The sequence below is a fragment of the Oncorhynchus mykiss genome, chromosome 27 (genome assembly GCF_057628025.1).
Source record: "Oncorhynchus mykiss isolate SJ-2025 chromosome 27, ASM5762802v1, whole genome shotgun sequence".
NCBI lineage: Eukaryota > Metazoa > Chordata > Actinopteri > Salmoniformes > Salmonidae > Oncorhynchus > Oncorhynchus mykiss.
In genome coordinates, this window is record NC_143048.1 from 8,025,110 (window position 1) to 8,033,818 (window position 8,709).

An 8,709-nucleotide genomic window follows, 5' to 3' on the forward strand; every position below is an offset into this window, starting at 1 on the left:
CAGGAACAATATCAGTGGTATAGGTTGTCAATATGCGGAGTATTTTTTTCAGTTTGGGAAAACAGAGAAAGGTGTTTTTAAGGTTTTCCAACCACGTAAACAAATGAATTGGCCTTCATTGGATATTAAAATAATACTTGAGTGTACTTGACATAGGTCCCTCTACAGTGACTGTTATTAGTACTCTGTTAGTACTATTAGTACTCTGTTAGTGTCAGTGCAGTGTTTCTGTAATCATGCAATACTCTACTTTTGATGCAGGTGGCTAAAGGTGGATTATCACCATCAGTTTAATGGCCTTGGAATAGGATTAGCATGCATGAAGTAGTTGGTGTGTGTGCATCTGTTTCTGTGTGTGTGTGTGTGCGCGTGTGCATGGGTCCGTATAAACACATGCAACCATAAAGATCCTATTAAATTACTAAAGGGGTTATGTCATAAATCCTCAAAGTTCCAGAATGGGGTGAAAATGGCAGCCATATTGGTGAGGGAGAAATCCAAACCAGTCTATTACAGTTTTTCTCAATTGCTAAAACGCAATTTCGGAAACCTTGCTCCGTTTCCTGAAAACATTCAACACAAAACCTCATCTTCAAGCACTATTTACATAACCTCTGACTCCTTTCGCAAAATGAAACATTCGCCTCAGAACAGTTTTAACACGGCTCTCAAATCATAAACAAAGTGATCAAAATTAAATACACTCTCAAGCAGTCAGTAAACAATACACCGAAAAATAGAAAACACATTGTTCAAAACATACAATTCTCAGGGAGAAGTCCATTTTTAATCAAAAAAAATATTCCTATTTTTCCGTCATTGTCTTTTGATGAACGAAAACATGTTCTATCATGGTAGCTCAAAATCGATGAGAAAATACTACTCTGCTTTGCTCTTTGCAATTTAGTTTTTTGTTCTTCCTCCTCCTTGTACCATTATTTTTACAGTACTGTACCCTGCATCACACAAACTTGTCCTTTGTCTCTGTGATACTGTAACGGTTTTCCTCCTCTTCTGAGGAGGAGTAGGAAGGATCGGACCAATATGCAGCGTGGTAAGAGTTCGTCATTTTATTTCAACTGAACACAAAACAAAATAAAAAGAGAATGAACGAAAACGAAACAGTCCTGTCAGGTGCAGAAACACAAAACACAAAACAACACATAGAATGCCCACCCCAACTCACAACCTAACCAAACTGAAATTGGGACATAAAAAAGGAACTAAGGTCAGGACGTGACAGATACTATAATTCTTTGTTGATATGAACTTGCAACCAGTCAAAATCTATTGAGCAGTCAGTACTGTTAATAAATGGAAAGCACAATGTTCAGGGCCATACAATTTGTCCATTGTACAGTATACAGCCTACAATTCACTGTACTACAGTATACAATACTAAAAGGGACAAAAATCAAAGGAGTAAACGTGATCAATGTGCTTCTTCTTGTCTTTGGGCTGGGTCAGGCCAGAGCACTTCGTCGACATTACAAGCAATATTGTCCCTCCTGAGGCAACGGGGGAAGAAGCCTCTTGTGTGCCATATCCAGCCCTGACATGATTCCTCACTTATATCACCACAGGCTAAATCCATGTCTTGCAGCAGATTTACTCTGGTGTAGGGTTGTGTATCATACACTTTCCATCTCCAAGAGGAGAAAAACTCCTCAATCGGATTCAGGAAAGGCGAGTATGGAGGGAGGTACAAGTTCATAAACTGCCCATTGATGTTAAACCATTCCCTTACCTGAGCAGCTCGGTGGAAACTGACATTGTCCCACACTATCTCATAGGTGGGAATGGGATTCTCATTTAGCTCTTGACCCTGCTGCTCTTGAACCTGCTTCTCAAATAAAATATCTCTTAGATTGGCAATAAATCTTAGAAGGTGCTGGGTGTTATATGGCCCGAGTGTAACATGGTGATGTAGAACACCATGGTTGCTGATAGCAGCACAGATTGTGACATTGTCACCTCGTTGACCAGGGACTTCAACAACATGTTTCGGCCTCTCCTTCTCCTCTTTGTTAGATTGAAGCCTGCTTCATCGACAAAGATGAACTCATGGGGTCTGTCCAAGGATTCCAAGTCAAATATTGTCAGTGTAGAAATACAATATACTTTATTTAAGTCGTACAGAGACAGTGCTATACTGTAGAGTACAATTAGGCTTCTGATTCACATACATTGTATGTACTGAAGAGTAATGTCATTCACATAGTATGTGTTAGTACTGTAGACAATCTGGATTACAGTAAATGTTTCTGAATGTACACTTACTTGCACATACTGAGCTCGCAGTTCTTTCACCCTTGGTGAGTTGCGCTCAAAAGGTACTCTGTATACTTGTTTCATTCGCATCCTGTTACGATGGAGGACACGGTCAATTGTGGAAATGCTCACACTGTCGATTCCCTGGAAGTGTGTGTTGTCTTGTATCACTCGTTCCTGGATTTCTCTGAGTTGTATTGCATTATCTTGAAGGACCATGGCAGCTGTAACGGCCTCTTGCTCCCGAGTGAATATAGCGGTCCTTCCACCTGCATGTGGCAGCCTTGCAATTCTACAAAAAGTAGTGCAGTTACAAAACATATTCATGCAGTACAATACATACAGTGATTAACTTTACAAATGTCTATTGAAACAGCTGCATGTAGTGTAGTACAGTAAATTTGCAATTACAAAAATACTCTCAGACTTTCTCCTTCCCACCTTCAACAACCTGTTTGCTCTCTGAACTGGCTTATATTGGTTGTGTCGCATCATTTGAAACGGGTTAAATCAATATTGAGTGGTTGTGTTCAATCAATGACATGTCTTCTCTCTTTGTATTTGATTGTTGACACTTGTGTTTACCAGTATGGATGACATGTGCATTAGAGTGCAGAATGTGTTTTGGGGAATGAGAATGTGTTTATAGAGTTTTGCTGAAAAGTCTAAGTGAGATCTGCAAATTGTGTTTTACCATGTGAAATGGTTTAAGGTGTTGACAACAGACTGTATAATTAGCTAAATGAGTCCAGGCAACTGAGAACTTTGTTCAGCCAATGGGTTTTAGTGTTTTAGCAATTGAGAAAAACTGTAAGAATGCATGGCAGTAGAGACATAATCGTCAAAGTAGGCCTAAGACATCTGAAATATCAGAAATTGTGTAAAAGCAGTGGTGGAAAAAGGAATTAATAGTAGTAGTATGTAGACATAGTTCCAAAAATGTTTTGCTTGTCAGCACTCAGCTTTTCAAGATATGTAACTTTCAAAATACAGGGAATCATCCCGTTTGATGCATTTTGCAACGTATGATTCAAAACGCACCATCATAGGATGCCAAATGCATCAAACGCGGACGATTTCTGTATTTTGAAAGTTACATATCTTGAAAACTTGACTGCTGACAAGCAAAACATTTTAAGACTATGTTAACAATGGACTAATGAAACAAATAACAAAATATGGTTTTGGGGTGGAATTTTCCTTTAAGTATCAAAAGTAAAAGTATAAATCACTTTCTTGTTATTTTAATTGACACATTCCAACACTCAGACGTAATTTACGCCAGATCAAATGCAGTAAAGATGACCAGAGATGTTCTCTTGATAAGTGTGACAATTTTCTTGTCCTGCTAAGTATTCAAAATGTAACAAGTACTTTTGGGTGTCAGGGAAAATGTATGGAGTAAAAAGTACCTTTTATTTTTAGGAATGTAGTGAAGTAAAATTAAGTACAGATACCCCCCCAAAAAACTACTTAAGTAGTACTTTAAAGTATTTTTACTTACTACTTTCCACCACTGTGTAATATAATTATTCTCAACATATAAGATTGTCACATACAGTTTATACAGGTTTTATTACAATTTTCTGTATATATAGCCTCTAAAATATATATTAACAGACCATGTCAACGTTTTTCTTTTCTTGGAAAGCTGTGAGTGCTATTATATGATACAAAATCAGTACTTGTTGCATTTACAACTTGTCCAAGTCCTATAATCAATTGATTTCAGACAGTGTATTGCTGGGGATTGACTGCATTGTTTGAATGGAATGTTGGCATATTGGCAGCTAATTTGAAAAATGTGTGTACTCATTCCTCTAAAACTGTCTGGCTAGCTAGCTAATAAACATGCAGTGCAGAAAAAGACTTCAAAATCACAATTTTATTTTACGCTATCTTATCAGAGCATAGGCTAACCATGGTTGACCAACTCCCTGACCAAAATGACTGACCTTGACCCTATCATAAGAAGGTTAATGTCCATTCTAATATTCAAATTCCTAATTCTATGCATGCACCACTGTTTAGTAAACACTAGTGGGATATGATTCCATTGTATGTCTTGATGTCACGATGAACTGACATGAACGCTACACAGTGACACGCAAACCCAAGCAGCAGTCACGCAGTCACGCTAGCAGTCAGGCTAGCAGTCACGCATTGGAATTCTGTTCACGGGCAGGCGTGGAGAGGAGGCACACAAAACACTGGCATTAGTATGTGCTATGGCCCTGAGATGTGCAAATCAGGAAATGTGACGTTTGGCTCTGAATCCTACTTTGATGAACGTCCTGCATACGTCAAATAGCTGGAGTGCCTCCTGTTTTCTGTCAAGCAGCGGCAGAGACCTTGGCCTTAGACGGGCTTCCGAAAGGACTATGAAACACTTGGACATCTGGCCCTACCTGGTATTCTACCCCCTTCTCCAACCCCGGACTTTTCTCTCTTACTTTCGCTCTCAACCGCTCGTTCAAGCCTTGTCTTTCTGCCTTCCACTCACCCTCCCATTCTCTTTTCACCCCTGATTATTTTTATGAATCAAATCAAATCATAGGTTATGGGTCAACATACACATGGTTAGCAGATGTTATTTCCAGTGTAACGAAATGCTTGTGCTTCTAGTTCCGACAGTGCAGCAATATCTAACATGTAATCTAACAATTCCACATCAGCTACCTAATACACAGAAATCTAAGTAAAGCAATGGAATTAGAACATATACATATAAATATATGGATGAGCAAAGACCGAGCGGCATAGGCAAGACGCAATAGATGGTATAAAATACAGTACATACAGTTGAAAATTACGTCATGGCTTTAGAAGCTTCTGATAGGCTAATTGACATCATTTGAGTTAATTGGAGGTGTACCTGTGCACGTATTTCAAGGCCTACCTTCAAACTCAGTGCCCCTTTGCTTGACATCATGGGAAAATCAAAAGAAATCAGCCAAGACCTCAGATAAAAAATTGTAGACCTCCAGAAGTCTGGTTCAACCTTGGGAGCAATTTCCAAACGCCTAAAGGTACCACGTTCATCTGTACAAACAATAGTACGCAAGTATAAACACCATGGGACCACGCAGCCGTCATACTGTTCAGGAAGGAGACGCGTTCTGCCTCCTAGAGATTAATGTACTTTGGTGCGAAAAGTGCAAAGCAATCCCAGAACAACAGCAAAGGACCTTGTGAAGATGGTGGAGGAAACAGGTACAAAAGTATCTATATCCACAGTAAAACAAGTCTTATATCAACATAACCTGAAAGGCTGCTCAGCAAGGAAGAAGCCACTGCTCCAAAATCACCTTAGAAAAGCCAGACTACAGTTTGCAACTGCACATGGGGACAAAGATCGTACTTTTTTGAGAAATGTCCTATGGTCTGATGAAACAAAAATGTTTGGCCATAATGACCATCGTTATGTTTGGAGGAAAAAGGGAGAATATTGCAAGCCGAAGAACACCATCCCAACCGTGAAGCACGGGGGTGGCAGCATCATGTTGTGGGGGTGCTTTGCTGCAGGAGGGACTGGTGCACTTCACAAAATAGATGGCATCATGAGGAGGAAAATTATGTGGATATATTGAAGCAACATCTCAAGACATCAGTCAGGAAGTTAAAGCTTGGTTGCAAATGGGTCTTCCAAATGGACAATGACCCCAAGCATACTTGCAAAGTTGTGGCAAAATGGCTTAAGGACAACAAAGTCAAGGTATTGGAGTGGACATCACAAAGCCCTGACCTCAATCCTATAGAACATTTGTGTGCAAAACTGAAAAAAGTGTGTACGAGCAAGGAGGCCTACAAACCTGACTCCGTCACACCAGAGGAGGAATAGGCCAAAATTCACCTAACTTATTGTGGGAAGGTTGTGGAAGGCTACCCGAAACGTTTGATCCAAGTTAAACAAGTTAAAGGCAATGCTACAAAATACTAATTGAGTGTATGTAAACTTCTGACCCACTGGGAATGTGATGAAATAAATAAAAGCTGAAATAAATCATTCTCTCTACTATTATTTCACATTCTTAAAATAAAGTGGTGATCCTACCCAAAACAGGCATTTTTTTTACTGGGATTAAATGTCAGGAATTGTGAAAAACTGAGTTTAAATGTATTTGCTTAAGGTGTATGTAAACTTTCGACTTCAACTTTAGGTATTAAGGAGGATTATCTTCTATCCTGTCCTCATTTTAATGTTTGTGTTTTTCTTCTTGAGCGTGGGCTGCTGCTCTTTCTATTTTCTACCTGCTCATACTAACGATATCCACACATAGTCCGTTTTGTCATGTTGTGTTTGGGGAAAGGGAACATCCATTGGCACTTGAAGTTGTTTTTCTAGATTCCACACATTCCAGAGCACTGGCCAATGCTCCCAAATTCAACGGAACACTGTGCTCACTTTTTAAAGGACTATAAACTCATGTGTAATTAAATGTGACCTTTAAGGTCATGGCTGTAGTTTCCATGGTGACAGGTTTTTATGTCCAGATAATCAGGTGAAAAGTGATTTCTTTTCTGAGGCATCGTTTACATCACTTTCTCACTTTGGGGTCCGACATTATAGACAAAAGACTTTAGAGTTTACATACATTTAAAAACACTAACGTGTGTGTGTGTGTGTGTGTGTGTGTGTGTGTGTGTGTAAATATGTCGGTATGCATGCGGGTATCACGACAGATCAGGTTATGTAGCTGTTCTCGCAGGCCAGCTTGTGGCCGACTCCCACACAGGGCCGCTTAGACAGGCTGACCCCACTCTGGACCACTGGTGAGCCCCTCACTCCCAGACCCATCCGTTTCCCTACCTAGTTAACCCCATTGCTGAGCTAACACTCCAACCTACACCCCTCTAACTTTCCACCAAAAGAGTTGGAGAGACTGGTACATCTGCATATGGTCTTTCAACCGACTTAACACAAGCAACAACGTCTCCTTCCTCTACCAAACACCCTACAAGCACTCCACAGACAACTATGTGTCGTTACTCACCTTGCATGTATTGACACCTCTCCTCTTTACAGCATCAGCCTTCACACCAGGCCCTGTACAGGTCTGCGTGGACGTGGAGGCTGCGAATGTTTACAGAGTGAATGCTTACAGAGTTGCCCTGCTCTTGTGCACTAGTACTTACTGACAACAGTAGACATCGATAAATCAATGTTGTCTTGTACTGTGACATCTTATTAATGTCCAGTCAATGCCCTTTCTGTAAAAATGTGCTTTGACTGAACAGTCGGTTCCCAGAGCAGTCTCAGTTTAGGCTAATTTAGAGTTAGTGCCCTGTTCTTGTTCTAGGATATGGAGGATCATTTTCCAGTCATTTAGTCAGTTGAGTCGGTCTTCTTTTCATTTTGAGCAGAATCCCTTCCTAACCGTGCCTAATGGCAGGATATGAAACGGACTCAGTGGGTCACATGAAGAAATGAGTTCCTCAGCCCTTTATCCCCAGTATTATGGAATGTATGAAAATGTAACTAACATGTTAGTCCCAGACCCCCTGCCCACGCTCACACACACACATGCCCACGCTCACACACACACATACCCACACACACTTACTTTGTGATTTGTCGGACCAGACCATCGGAGATGGTGTTCCAAGGTAAAGATGAGATACTGGCTGTGTCCAAATCGACAAGGAAGGCAGCATTTCTAGGCGGGACGTCAAAATTGGCATGTTCCAATCTAAAGGTACCTTCAAATGCTACTTTCTTAGGTGCCTTCAGTCCGGCAATTTTTAAGACAGCATCCCATTTATCCCCTCGCTAGGGAGGCTGTCCCATAACACAGGGAGGGAAGGAGAGGGGGAGAGAGACACAAGTCTCCGCTTGGGAGAACATTTTCCAGAAGAATAAGGAATAACTTTGTGAAATGGACTGTTCTGGGAAACGACTGCTCAGTCAAAGCATATTTTTACAGAAAGGGCCTTGACTGGACATGAATACCATGTCACAGTACAAGACAGCATTGATTTTATCAACGTCTACTGTTGTCAGTCAGTACTAATGAACGAAAGCAGAGCAACTCTGCCAGTTTAGGCTAATTTAGAGCTTAGTACCCTGTTTTTGTTCTAGGAAAGGGAGAATCATTTACCAGTAATTTAGTCAGTTGAGTACGTCTTCCCTTCGTAATGGGACCTAATGTACAGAATATGAACTACAGAGTTGCTCTGCTCTTGTGCATGAGAAAACACATTAGCAGCTCGAATGCAATATTAGCTTCCCAGTGGAACTCCACTATTCCAGCTATTAATCATTCTTAAACCGTCAGTAAAATATCTTATTTAGCTGTCTACCAAAAATCCTATCCTTTATCATGCACGCAAGCTTGCTTGTTTGTCCAAAACGACGTCTCAGCAGACTAAGCAATATGCGAGAGGAGGACCTTAGACCGTAGGATAATTTATTCTGGTCGGTGTCAACTTAATTCATGA

At 40.5% G+C, this 8,709-nt stretch overlaps 1 long non-coding RNA gene across 1 annotated transcript; it reads right to left on the bottom strand.

The window, feature by feature from the left end:
* Positions 1–1,058: 1,058 nt before the first annotated feature.
* On the bottom strand, positions 1,059–7,405 carry LOC149971214 (uncharacterized). The gene is made up of 2 exons (XR_016492626.1): positions 7,266–7,405; positions 1,059–2,563 (listed from the first exon to the last, which is right to left on the bottom strand). It is a non-coding gene; the product is annotated as an uncharacterized LOC149971214 (long non-coding RNA).
* Positions 7,406–8,709: the final 1,304 nt, after the last annotated feature.